The sequence below is a fragment of the Hoplias malabaricus genome, chromosome Y (genome assembly GCF_029633855.1).
Source record: "Hoplias malabaricus isolate fHopMal1 chromosome Y, fHopMal1.hap1, whole genome shotgun sequence".
In the NCBI taxonomy this organism is placed as follows: domain Eukaryota; kingdom Metazoa; phylum Chordata; class Actinopteri; order Characiformes; family Erythrinidae; genus Hoplias; species Hoplias malabaricus.
In genome coordinates this window covers 33,840,494-33,855,192 of record NC_089820.1, presented here as the reverse complement: position 1 = coordinate 33,855,192, position 14,699 = coordinate 33,840,494, and positions in this window count along the sequence as shown.

The following is a 14,699-nucleotide window of genomic DNA, read 5'->3' as shown; positions in this document are numbered from 1 at the left end:
AAACTTCACGTTCACTTGGAAATTCATAAAGAGAAACTCCAAAAATACAATTTGGAAGTTAGAAAAGCCAGACAAACCTACTTCTCTGATATCATTAGTAAACACTCTAACAACGCCTGCTCATTATTCACAATATTTGATCAGCTGAGAAACCTACCACCACAGGTAAACCCAGAACTACTCTCTGTGGAAAATGTAATGAATTTGCAGTTTCTTTAGCAATAAAATTCTAAACATCCGGCAAGTGATCTTTAATATGTCTCTTGACAGCAGAGCTGTTCTGATACAGCCTCAAAATTTGAAATGCACCCTGTCTGAATTCACTGCTATTGATCTGAAAACTCTACAGAAAACTGTCCAGCATCTAAAACCATCTATATGCATATTAGACATGAAGGAAGTCTTCTGTTGTCTGAGGACATACTGCAAATAGTAAATGGGTCTCTACTTTCAGGGATCTTCCCTCAAGCATTAAAAACTGCAGTAATCAAACCTTTCTTAATAATGAATTAAGTTTGGAATTAAATGTACAGAGATGGGACAACACAAAAGGCCTTTATTTTGAAATGACACATCAGAATGGCTTGATATTAAGTGAGTGACATAATCAGGCGTACAACATATCATTATGAAGTAAAATTGTTCTGTGCAAACTAATGGTTCCCTTTTAATAATTATATAAATTTGGAATTAATTTTACAGAGATGGGACAACACAATGGGCCTTTATTTTGAAATGACATAAGAATGACTTGATATTAAGTGAGTAATATAATCAGGTGTTGTATTATCATTATGAAGTGAAATTGTTCTGTGCAAACTAATAGTTTCCTTTCAATAATTATATAAATTGGGAATTAAAATTACAGAAATGGGACAATTCAACGGGCTTTTATTTTGAAATGACATCAGAATGACTTCATATTAAGTGAGTGTCAGGTGTTGTATTCTCATTAGTAAGTGGAAATGGTGTGTGCAAGATGAAGGATTTCGCTTAACAATTAGAATAAAAATGACAGAAATATAAACATTTAAAAATCTTTAATTTTGAAGTGATATGTCCTGATATCTTCATTTTATCCAAAAAAATAGCTAATATTATTTTTTTATTCGTGTATTACTTGTTTAGAAATGTATTTATTTATAACATACATCTCCTGTCAGTGACTTTTGGCTTTTATCTTGACATTTGTTCTGTTACACGCTCTTACCCTAATGTTCAGAATACAGTTCCACCAAAACTAAGCGGGGGACTAGTTTGACCACGCTTTTCCAAGTGGAGGCTGGCTTGACTCTAGTGGTTGTTTCAAGGCTTTTGGTGGCATTTCAAGGGCCAGAAAGTGTGAGCAGGGAAGGTTCAAATTCAGCTTGTGTTATACAAGCATTGAAAAATAATTAACCGACGGCATTAAAAAAATGTAAACATTTTGTGCGGAGGAGCTCCATGAACCTTGTTTACTCCATATGACACAAGCACCCCCCAAAAAATGTATTAATGCTTTGAGCAATATTACTGAGGAAACAAAATTGGACATATGATGGCAGATTTTAATATTCCTTTAGTTAAAGCAGTTCATTTTTTTAAGCCTTCATGTCCTGTGACTGTAGTCACTAGTAGTCTGGGCATGCAAATTTTACATGCAGCTAAGGTGTTTTGGCAAAAGAAGGCTGGGTTGTTAGTTCTCTCATAAATAAAACAGCACAAATTACATAATCATGTTCTCAAATAGGGCGGCACGGTGGCGCAGCAGGTAGTGTCGCAGTCACACAGCTCCAGGAACCTGGAGGTTGTGGGTTCGATTCCCGCTCCGGGTGACTGTCTGTGAGGAGTTGGTGTGTTCTCCCCGTGTCCGCGTGGGTTTCCTCCGGGTGCTCCGGTTTCCTCCCACAGTCCAAAAACACACGTTGCAGGTGGATTGGTGACTCGAAAGTGTCCGTAGGTGTGAGTGTGTGAGTGAATGTGTGTGTGTCTGTGTTGCCCTGTGAAGGACTGGCGTCCCCTCCAGGGTGTATTCCCGCCTTGCGCCCGATGATTCCAGGTAGGCTCTGGACCCCCCGCGACCCTAAATTGGATAAGCGGTTACAGATAATGGATGGATGGATGGATGTTCTCAAATAGAAAATGTAAGCATGAGTGTCGCAGTCATACAGCTCAAAATGACTGCCCTCACACCAGGTGACTGCCTATGAGGAGTTTGATGTGTTCACTCCCTGTGTCCGTGTTGGTTTTCCTGCGGGTGCTCCGGTTTACTCGCACAGTCCAAAAATATATGTTGGTAGGTGGATTGGTGACTCAAAATGTGTCCCTAGAGGTGAGTGAATGTGTGTATTGCCCTGTGAAGGACAAGCGCCCACTCCAGGGTGTGTTCCTGCCTTGTGCCCAGTGATTCCAGGAAGGCTCCAGACCCACCACAACCCTGAACCTGATAAGCGGTTACTTAATGAATGAATGAATGAATGCAATGACTGCAATCTTTGCATAACAGAGAAACAAATAGTCACTGTCCAGTATGCTAGGTTTTTTTCATGACAATGAGGAGAATAAGAAAAGTGCAAAAGCACAAACCAACCCAACAAACACGGTTACATTGTGACAACGTTTTGACAACCTATTTTTTTTTTTGTGTGTGTGTCCACAACGTTGTCTTTTGGTTGTGACAACGTTGAAATGTAATTCCTCAGAAGGGTGTGACAAAACTAATGTCTCTTATTTCATTACACTTTACACCCACTGTACAGTAAACCCGGTTACGTTGTAACAATGTTGAAATGTAAAAAAAAATGTAATGTAATGACAACGTTGTCACAACCTTCTGTGGAATTACATTTCAATGTTGTCACAGCATAACTGTGTTTGCCGTACAGCGGGTGTAAAGTGAAAAAATAAGAGACATTAGTTTTTAAATTTATTCCACTATCATTCCACTTAATTCCATTATCAAGAGGAGACTGTAAATAATTAGTGGGGCTGTGTGTTTAATTAGGCTAGTGAAACCATAGGTGAAATTATGTAAGAACATAATTTTGGCAGTAGGACCACACCCGAACTGCTCCTCTCAGCCCTATATATACCCTGCAAATTCATGTCATTTCCGCGTCAGACAAACTCGCCTCATTTAGTTCAGGAGATGGATCTCGACTCGACTGCTTCACGACGTCAGCTCGCTCCTCCACGCTGGGTCATTCCTGCTGATCCCCATATTCGGAGCCGTGTTCGGCCTATATCAAGCCCACTGAGCCTCCTGTTTTAATCTCGCTCCAGCTAAACAGCGATGGGACTGCTCGGTATCTGAAGTTACGTACGGCCATTGTCGCGCCTGCAACCGCTTCAACTGTTCTATGCTCTGTTGTCTTAACCACTCCAGATCGGTGCTCTGTTCTCCTGCTTCTCCTCCCGGCCTCCCCGCATTAGTGACCCCCCTCATCTGCCTCCGACGCTAGTGCAAGGCTTCAAGCCTCCCCTTATCTTCATCTCCGGCTACGCTGCTACGGGACTGCCTCGTGTTTTGGGGAATGCGAATCTACCATCATCACGGCTGCTGCTCCACAGCTACGAGCTCTACAGCGCCTTGAGGCTCCCATTTCCTCCTCTCTGGCAGAACAGCCTCAGCGTTCCAGCAACGTGCTCCGAAACAATGGCGTCCCCTTCGCTCACTCAGCTAAAGAGAGAAATCCGTCTGCTGGTGTAAGGACCCCCTGTGCAGCAATGTGATGACGTCACAACATTCTATCTCCGACTCAATGCCCCCTGCTGGAGCATTCTTCATCTTCCCGTTACCCTTTCTGGTTGTGTCTAAGCTGGAGACATTAGCCTTATAGTCTTTGCTGTCTCACAGGTCAGTGCCTTAGAGGGCTGCTTTGATAATAATATAATTATCTGAGCTGAATTGGATAATGGCTTAGAATTTGCAATATTTATGCACATCAAATCAAATCAAATCAAATTTATTTATATAGCGCTTTTCACAACTGATGTTGTCACAAAGCAGCTTCACAGAATTCCAGTAAGACAAGATTTGACATGAAAGACAAGATTTGACATGAATCTAAAGGGGAGTAGTTTAACTCCACTGCTTACAAAGATGGTCCTATCTGAAATGTTGGAAAAGAAAGCAGGCAGCATGTTTAAGCCTCCATTCCAAATCGGCTCCTCTTTTCATCTGAACACTGCCTTGATTGACAGCATTGCACCCATATAGACACAGCCCTCCAAGTTCGTTTCGTTCTCTCTTATCCTCTCTACGCATCATCCCACCCCTCCCTTTCTTTTCCTCTACATCTGTCTCTACGCATCATCCCACCCCTCCCTTACTCTTCCTCTACATCTGTCTCTACACATCATCCCATCCCTCCCTTTCTCTTCCTTTACATCTGTATCTACGCATCATCCCACCCCTCCCTTTAACATCCCACCCCTCCCTCTCTCTTTCTCTAAATCTGTCTCCATGTATTATCCCACCCCTCCCTTCATCATCCCACTTCTTCCCCCATTGCAGCCGCAGCTGCATGCCTCAGACCTTCTAGCTCGCACCCCTCTATACGTGCTGCGGCAGGCCTGTCTCCTGTCCAGCGCTCTGAGCATTCGACGCGGTCTACTCTACGCCTCATCCCACCCCTGCCTTCATCATCCCATTTCTTCCCCCATTGCAGCTGCAGCTGCATGCCTCAGACCTTCTAGCCCACACCCCTCTATAGGTGCCACGGCGACCCGTCTCCTGTCCAGTGCTCTGGGCACTCGACGCAGTCTATTCTACGATCTACACTACACATCATCCCACCTCTTCCCCCATTTCAGCCGCAGCTGCATGCCTCAGACCTTCCAGCCCGCACCCCTCTATAGGTGCTGCGGCAGGCCTGTCTCCTGTCCAGCGCTCTGGGCACTCGATACGGTCTTCTCACTGCATAGCTTCCTCATTGCTGATTCATTTTCTTTCCACCCTCTACCCCTGCTGCTGCTCTATGCCTCATACTTTCCAGCTCGCACCCCCTCTACAGGTTGCTGTTGCGGGCCTGCCTTCTGCCTGGCGCTCTGGACATTCTATGCAGTCTCCTTGCTGCACAGCTTCCTCACCCTAAATTTGCTCTCATCCGATCGTCTCATTCTCCCAGCCTCTACATCAGCAGCTTGCATACTTCATGGACGCTCATCCCAACCTCTTGAATTTGCGGCTGTGCCATACCCTGCCTCTAACATTACAATTCTCATTTTTCTATTTAGGTGCTGATGCAGACCTTCATCCTGACTCCTCTGCTGATGTGCTTCTCCCACCCTCCAGCTTCCAGTTTATACACTCTTTTCAAATGCTGCTGTGGACTATCGTACCGGATCCTCCTCTGTGCTGCTTTGCTGCTCACACTCTACAGCTTCTAACTCCTGCTCTGTTTTCAGGTGATTCGGTGGACCTTCATCCCCCACTTCTTGCTGCTGCACTACTCAGAGTTTCTGACTTTCCAGCTCATCGTCTTCCCAGGTGCCGTTACGGGCCATGTCCTAATCCTCACATTTGCGGCTGTCCTGTCCTGCACCCCGCCTCTTCCTTTACAGCACACCCTCTCTCCTGATGTGGACCTTCATCCTAATCCCCTTCCCCTTGTGGTTTCACTGCATCCTGCCTCTTCCTTTACAGCCCTCCTCTCTCATGCCACAGAACTTCGTCCCAACCCCATAGCTTTGTGGCCGCACCGCCCACCTCCAACTTCTCAGCTTGCACTCTCTCCTCAGAAACTGCTATGGATGCTCATCCCTATGCTTTCCCCTCACAAACAAACAAACGGCGCCCTGCGTCCACTGTACGGCTTGCACTCTCTCCTGCTGGATCTTACCTTCTGCTTCTGCTTGCAGCTAAGCTTCTCCTAACGACTGCACTTCGCACTGCCTCTTATGGTACTGTTCGTACTAATTCTTCCAGCAGCTGGGGGCTTTCAACCTGACCTCTCCTCTTCGCGATCATGCTGCTCTGAGCCCGTAAGTTCCAGCTTATGCTCTCTTCTCAGGCATGGCCTTAGACCAGCCCCCCCTACGCAGCACTCAGGCCCTTGATGCCACCTCAAATTCAATTCACCCTCTCACATGCAGCCTTGTCGCTCCCAGCTTCTAACTTTCCAGCTCGTGCCAGCGAGGACCTTAATCTTTCATCTCTCGGCTAGCAACAGCACCTTACCCTGCCTCCTATGGTACTATTCGCACTGATTCCTCCAGGCACTGCGGACCTTCAACCTGTCCTCCTATCTTTACAACCACGCTGCTATCTAGCCCCTAAGTTCCAGCTTATGCTCTCTCTCCAGGTTACCTTGGACCAGCACTCAGCCACATGATGCCACCTCTGGCACCTGTTTTTCATCACCCTCTAGGCATCTTCGTTATTTTGTAGTCAACTTTCAACCTTGCCTCCTTGCTTGAGCTCCTCAGCACCTTTTGGATTTTTCTCTTTCAGAGATTTCTCCCATGTGACAAACTGCCTTCTCTCTATCTCGCCTTTCCTGCGGTGCTGACCTTTTTGGCATCTTAACTGGCCTCATCTGTCATCCCTCTAGATCACCATTCCATTCTCAATTCCCTCTATGCCATTAGAAAGGCACCACCAGGGCACACCTGCCAACGAAGTACATCTTGCTTTATTAATGACATTTAGCTGGTGATACTTTAAAATTCTATTATTAGTTGATCAATTAGATTTCTGCCCACACGATGATCTTGTCCATCTTAAGACCAACTCTGACTCTATGACATTTCACAATCATCACCCCTTTACTGCTGCGGCATCTGAATACTCAAAATACCAGTCACGCTAGAATTTCCGTTATCATAATCGATAAAGGACATTCAACTTACTCATGCTATTTCTCTACCGTCTCACATGACACTCAGTCATGCACCAGTTTATTAAAGGTATTTCATTCAAAGACTCACTAACCCCTACATTCACCTAAACACAATCAGGACACCAATCAAACCCTTGACCGGAGTACCTGAACCTATCCATTCTGTAGCCATGACCAGCATGACCAGCATTCCTGTACATTTTTGGGGGTCTGGCTTCATATGCATTCATAAGCCACCCTGAACTCTTCCCCAAAAGACTTCTGAGTTCGCCTCCCCATTTCAGCCTCTACGGGTGTGGTCCGTACTAGCAAAGTGAAGTTATGTAATAACATAATTTTGGGAGTAGGACCACGCCCGAACTCCTCCTCTCAGCCCTATATATACCCTGCAACTTCATGTCATTTCCGCGTCGGACAAACTCGCCTCATTTAGTTCAGGAAATGGATCTCGACTCGACTGCTTCACAACGTCAGCTCGCTCCTCCGCGCTGGGTCATTCCTGCTGATCCCCATATTCTGAGCCATGTTCGGCCTTTATCAAGCCCACTGAGCCTCCTGTTTTAAACTCGATCCCGCCTCCACCCCGTCTCCACCCTTTTCTCATATTCATTTATCCAAGGGGGTGGGGGTTCTGGCTTCATACGCATTCATAAGCCGCCCTGAACTGTTCCACAAAAGATTTCTGAGTTCGGCTCCCCGTTTCAGCCTCTACGGGCGTGGTCTGTACTAGCAAAATACTAACTATTATATATAATTCTGTAAGTTTAGTCCACATTGTTATCATTGTTATCTTTTATATCCAACAGCTTGAAAGGAAAGTGAATAAAAAAATACTATTACAAATGAAATCAACTCAAATTTATTTGTATAGTGCTTTTTACAACTGATGTTGTCACAAAGCAGCTTCACAGAATTCGGGTAAGACAAATTTTGACATGAAATGTACCAGTATAAAAAATAGACAATACATATATTTTTTGGCTGCACCACTGTAAACCAAACCAAACAATCTACCTAAATTTTAAATTGCTGAATTTTCTAATATGATTTGGATTTGTGGATTTTTGGAATTTAGTCCACATCTGAACATATTTCATTCATTCATTCATTCCGCTTATCCAGTTCAGGGTCGCAGTGGGTCCAGAGCCTACCTGGAATCATTGGGCGCAAGGTGGGAATACACCCTGGAGGGGGCATCAGTCCTTCACAGGGCAACGCACACACACACCCACACATACACACTTTTGAGTCACCAATCCACCTACCAATGTGTGTTTTTGGACTGTGGGAGGAAACCAGAGCACCCAGAGGAAACCCACACAGACACACCAACTCCTCACAGACAGTCACCCGGAGCAGGAATCGAACCCACAACCTCCAGGCACCTGGAGCTGTGTGACTGCAACACTATCTGCTGCGCCACCATGAACATATTTAATTCAGTTAAAAAACCTTTAAAGTTAACACTGCTATCCAGCAAATGGATTTTAAAAATTAACAAAACAGATGCCTAGCTATTGATCAATTTACCACCAATTAAATGATTTTGAGTGGTGCAAGCAACAAAACCAGACAATCTACCTGCATTGTTTTCAAAAGTGCTGAATTTAAGTCAGGTTCCAAATTTTTGAAACTACCAATCCAGCAAAATGCCGGTTCTCTAAAATAGAGACTGAATTCTTGAAGAGGGAAGTCACAGTCATAAATCTGAGTAAAATGGCCAAAACCTTAACAGGAAAACTTTCAAACAGGTAACATAACAGAAAAAAAACCCCATCACTACTGCTCCCTCAGTGACACTGGTCATGTTCACAAGTGTCTGTGGTGTAACCTGAGCAAGGTCATACTCCATTATTTCAATAATTATTTTATTCTTCTCATGAGTAAGGCTCCTTGAGATGGGCATCCTAAATAAAAACAAAAATATATGCAAAATTATGGTGTCCTTGCATGCTCACTCAATTTTAATTACACTCTTTCTGAAAAATGTTACAATAAAAAATATATATTTTCAAGCCACAGAATTTTCTGGCTCATTTACATTTGATTTTGATATCAAATGTACTTACAAAAAAATTCAGGCAAATCTTTTAAAAATCAGAGACCACCCTTTTATTATGATTAATTTGGAAAATTTGCTGTGCTCCAACACCTGTGCAATAATCATGCTGTCTAATCAGTATTTTGATATGCCACATCTGTGAGGTGGATGGATTACCTCAGCAAAAGAGAATTGCTGACTAACACAGATTTAGACAAATTTGTGAACAATATTTGAGAGAAAAAGGCCTGTTATGTACATAGAAAAAGTCTTAGATCTTTGAGGTCAGCTTATGAAAAATGGGAGCAAAAACAAAAGTGTTGCTTTATATTTTTGTTCAATAAATCTAAAAATAACTATCAAATGTCTGAAAACTCACCAGGCAGGTCTTTAATACTGGTTCACACTCCCTTACATTGTGGTAGTCCTGTGAGAGTGTGTCTGTTGTTTACAAGATGGAATAGAATCACATATAAGTACACAACTACAGAATAACATTAAAACCCAGTTTACCCAGTGAACTAGGGATGTGCACTTCAGATCCTGAAGAGCCCGTATTGTTGGATAATTTCCCTACTTAAGGAAACCCAATTAAATCCAGCATTTAATAGAGGAGTAGAACATGAAAATCATCAAACTGTGCTGGAAACCAGCCCTCTGGACAGGAAATAAATATCCCTGTTATGGACTATATATGATGAATACATTTAAAATCTTAATGTAGCCTTTTTATAGTCATGTATTTATTTTCTGTATAATTTAATGAAAACAATAATTTATTAACAGTTTTGTTCATACAGATATTCAAGGTCTAAATATACTGAATTATATCTACCCATACTCACCTGGTCATCAAATTATAAATTTCAAAGAGAACTTCTTTTCTCTGGGGTGAAATTGTATTTTCCATTCTTGAATTCCGTTCTCGTCCGTGTTCTTTTTCTCCACATCACTTTGGAGGTATGCCTGCTGTCTTTCTCTGGTGTGGCATAATGTACACCAATGCCAATCTCATATGGCTCTCATGGCACTTTATGCCTACATAATGTAACAGGTTTTTCTACATGATTCCTGTACATTATGTACAAAATGTAATTCTGTGTCAAAATTTAGGGAATCATTCATTTAAACAGTCCCAGTTGCTGTAAAACTGTGTTCCACACTGTTGTAGTACAATTTTGGCAATTACTCTACAGATCAACACAAGTCAAATCATATGAATCACAGATCAACTACAGTCTATAACACCATTATCCCCACCATATACTGCAACATACCCCCACCAAGAAAGGAGCCTGTAATACAGTTTTATCAAAACCTTACTTACTTACTGTGTCAATGTGCAAACAGGTAAAATTGTAGCAATCTGAAATAAAGAACACATATCATAGGTACTTCCCACCCACTGTTCAGCCACATGCCGTTTCATTTTGTGAAAATAAATAAAATACACTTACGAAATGGAAAACAAGGTCAATGGATGTGAGGAAAATGTACCTATGAAGCAATTCCTGTTTTGAGACACTACTAAAGTACCTAAACTGGCTTCAGGAGTATTTTTACTTTAAAATGGTTTGAGAGCATGTGTTACTTTTTCAACTAAGACTGTAAACACAAACACATAAAATGTGGGGTCATTTTAGAAAACTAGCAAAATACTGGATAAACCATAAATATCAGTAGTGTGTGTGTGCTCATGTCCATGCTAACAAACACTGTACTTACTGTACCCAAGACCCAGAAGTAAAAATGTTCAGGAATGTAGCGCTATAAAGAATACAAATCATGTGTTAATTATAATGCACAACTCCAAACCACAACACAATACAGATTTGGTTAAAAGGTTGCTTATTTACATCTTCCTTAACATGACTACAATATGGAAATGCATTAAATTAAGGTTATGTTAAATTTGGAAAAAAAAATGTCTATCATTGCCAGACTAGGTGTTCATTCATATCAGCAAGCTTCTTACTAAGATATTCTATCTGTATTAGATGGTGAAGCAGTTAATATTTTTGGTCTTGTTTCACCAGAAAATTACTAGTGTAATATTTAAAGAGGAACATAAATATTTTAAACTGGTTGCTAATATTATCATTAGATAATGTAGCTAGATACAATGGCAAAACAAATATACAATAAAACATTTATAAAATCAATTAGCCTAACAATCTAACCTTCAAGCTCTAACTTATCTACATTACTGTGTGGTTGTCTGTCGGTAATTTTTATTTTTTTTTTTATTAATCACAAGGGGATATGGACGACATTTAAATTCTGAGGTAACTTTACTGGCTAGCTAACATTAATCTAGCATGTTACTAAGGTTTTACCATGATTATAACTCACATTTAATAACCAATTATTCATTTAATACATTGAATGAATTGTATTCAAGGTCGAATGTTTTTGAAAGAAATTATTTTTGTACTTACAGAGTTTGTAAGGGTCCTTGTATTGATGACTTGTGAACCGTTGAAGAATCCATTAAAAAAAACACTTCAAACTCACGCTGCCAGCTCCCTGACGAGAACGAGTTTAATCAAGCACATGCACAAGAGCACCCAGCAATCCTATACGCCATATCTATATTTTATTTATCACCCCCCATTTTAAGGACCTCCATACAAATAATAATTACTGTAGCACCTGTTTACTCTTATTTATTCACATAAAAGTACCCATTTGAAAAAAAAAAAGTTGTTAGGACCAATAAATTGTCCTGACAGTACAACAAAATGTGAGAAATGTATCCTTGTGAGGACATCTGGTCCTAAAAAACTTACACCACGCCACACACAAAAGCAGTGTTTGTTAATTATACTAAAAACTAAAATCCAATCTGTAAAAGTGACCAAATAGTATTATATTTAATAGTTATAGACCATAATAGTAATAATACGTCATCATTTTACCATACAGCAACATTACTTAATAATGACCTTGTGACAACATTGTTCAAACATAATCAGTTACACATTTCCACAATGTTGTAAGAAAGTAGACAACGTTGTGTGTTTGCTGGGTAGATGAGGATGTTGCCCTATTCCTGCTCCATATTTGTGTAATCTTGATCTATTTTTGTGTTTTGGATTAATGAGGTGAAATGTCTCCAAATTCAGGACATAACTAACTACATTACCGAAAGTGCCACAAATTGAAACAACTTCAGTTACAAACGAGTTTCTGTGGTAATTCAAACAGTGAATTAAAAACTTGCAGACAAGTTCAGTTTGAAACCATGTACAAACAACATATCACAGCCTAGTAACAGCCTGGCAGGAACTGGGAACCATTAAGCTGTACCATTCTGTGTTTCCTTCGGGAAAGGCATTTTTCTAGTTTTTCTTTTTTTTTCCATCCATTTTTAACTCAACCTATCATAGAAGGCTAAGGTTCAGTCCCTTATTTTGGTAAAGCATAGATTAGCTAGTGTGAGATGCAGTATTTAAGACTAGAATTTTAGTAGAACTATGTTGAGAAAAACTGCAGGTACAATTAAAACAGGTACAAGTACAATTAAAACAGGTACAATTAATGAACTACTGTTTAGCAAGAACTAGCAAATTAACACTTAATTTTGGAGAAAATACAATATTACCATTACTTAATAGTGCTGAAATTTGTTTTAAAAAACTTTTTTTACAGTCATGTAACATCACCTACTCTCCCTCATGAAATTGGCTTTTCTAAGCTAAATCTGTTTGGAGGTGAGGTATATTAAATCAGAAGAAATGTTCAGTGTGTTTTTATGTTCAGCCATATGCTCTATGTCTGTGCGCTACAGAGAGGGATGTTTAGGATGAGCTGTCAGTGAGGCAGGAAACTATCAATTTTACACCCTCCCTTAAGTACATGCAAATGTAAACTATCCTCTATGTTTGCCTTATTTGGAAAGGAAAGGACTATATAGGCGAGGGATCCGAGCCAGCCAGGAGAGAGATCTTAGACATGGGACACAGAGACTTAGAGCGCTGAATTGAACACCCTCTCACGGGATCCTTAAGAACCCGTAAGACACTGTTTTGGTAAATAAAGATGTATTTACACTTTTAACCGTGTCTGCGGAGATTCTTTCCCATCACCTGTCTTCACAACACACCAGAAGTTAACAACAGAGGAAAATAGGAATGGACAGTACCAATTCATATGAACAGGTCAACAGTAAATCTTTATTGATATAAAACCTGCTGTGGAATAAGAAATGAGCACTAGCAGACTGATACCTGAAACCTGAATCTCCATTTTTAGGCTCTGCCAGCCAAGATACATGATACATTTTCCACTGGAGCTCAAAAAAGAAAGAGTAATAATAACACATAAAACCTAAAGGAATAATAGTAAAAACCTGCACTGAACTTGATTTGATATACTTGTGTGATAATACATAAGCATGCTAATCACATTTGCTTAATACATGCACTTAGTACAATATACCTTAGAGTGAGGCCAAAGAGGCAATAGTAATGCTTCTGCAAGGGACAGAAACTAAAAATCACAGAAAGTTTGCACTATGTATTTACATACAAAAAATATTATTCAGATTATTGGGTACATTAGTTTATTGTATTCACACACATTTGAGCTATGCATTTTAGATTTTAGAGTGTAATACAACAGCATCTGGGGAAAAGTGTCAGGCACAGATTGTAGATGTGCTTTCAGCCAGTTTACAATCTGGAATAAAAAAGGCATAATAATTTGTTTACCTGTGCAAGATTGGCAGGGGGTTTGAATGTAGAGTCTGCAGGCTCAAGCTCAGAGTGTTGTGACCAGTCAGCAGTAGAGCAAAGCTGCAAGGCACAGTGAGTGACCCCTCAGTCATACCCAAAATAAAACAACTTACTAAATTCAGGGAGCAGTAACCATGCTGGGGCTTTCCCCTTCACCTGAGGACTATGAAAGACATGGAAAGGGGCATGAATGCACTTATGTTTGCCTTATGTTTGCCTCTGATCAAAGTATTATTTTTTTCTCCGTGTGAAAATAATTACATGCCCTGTACGGAACAAAATTCTTTTCTTTTTCACATTCCTATTTCTAAATATTGACATCTGAATGAACAAATAATTTAGTCTGTCAAAAAGCATGTTGCAATTTAGTGAATAATTCGAAAGCATATACTATATTTAATATTATTTTCCATAGACCATGTGTTAACTTTTTTCATTGTATGATTTGCCAGAGCTCAGTGAAACGTGTGTTCGGAAAGGGTAAACTAGGGTATTTAGTAAGTAAGGGATATAACTGAAATTCCGCTTAACACGTATATAACTCTGCGAGATTTTATCCTAGAAAATAATTCAGTATACCTCATAAACCTTGAAAGGTCTGCTTTCCAACTATATATAGGATGAAACGATATATATTTTTATATTCTTGTCAGAGAAGTGTAAACAACAAAAGGCACATTTTTGAGGCACAAGCTTTTATGTTCCGCCCATAGACGCGTTCTGCCATTCATATGTTAACAACATGGTAATTCGGCAGCTGCCAGTGGAGGATTATCGGCCAATAATTTGCATGAAAACGCCCATTTGCTTGTTATAAACACAGAGTGTAGTGGAAGTAGTATGCACGGTGGCATTTGCACTACATAGTGGAGTCAATGATAATTAATTATTATTTTATTAATAATTAATTATTTAATTCATTTTGCTAGGCTCCTTGTTTGGGAGCCATTAACTAATATGTAGTGTCCTTACCTGTCTTAATTTTAGCTTAGACAAGTAGGTCATCTTCACATATTATACAGCAGAATTAGCTAGAATTAATTATTATTAATGAATTATGCTCATTGACCCGCTGTGGGTTCTTGACTCTGAAATGGAATC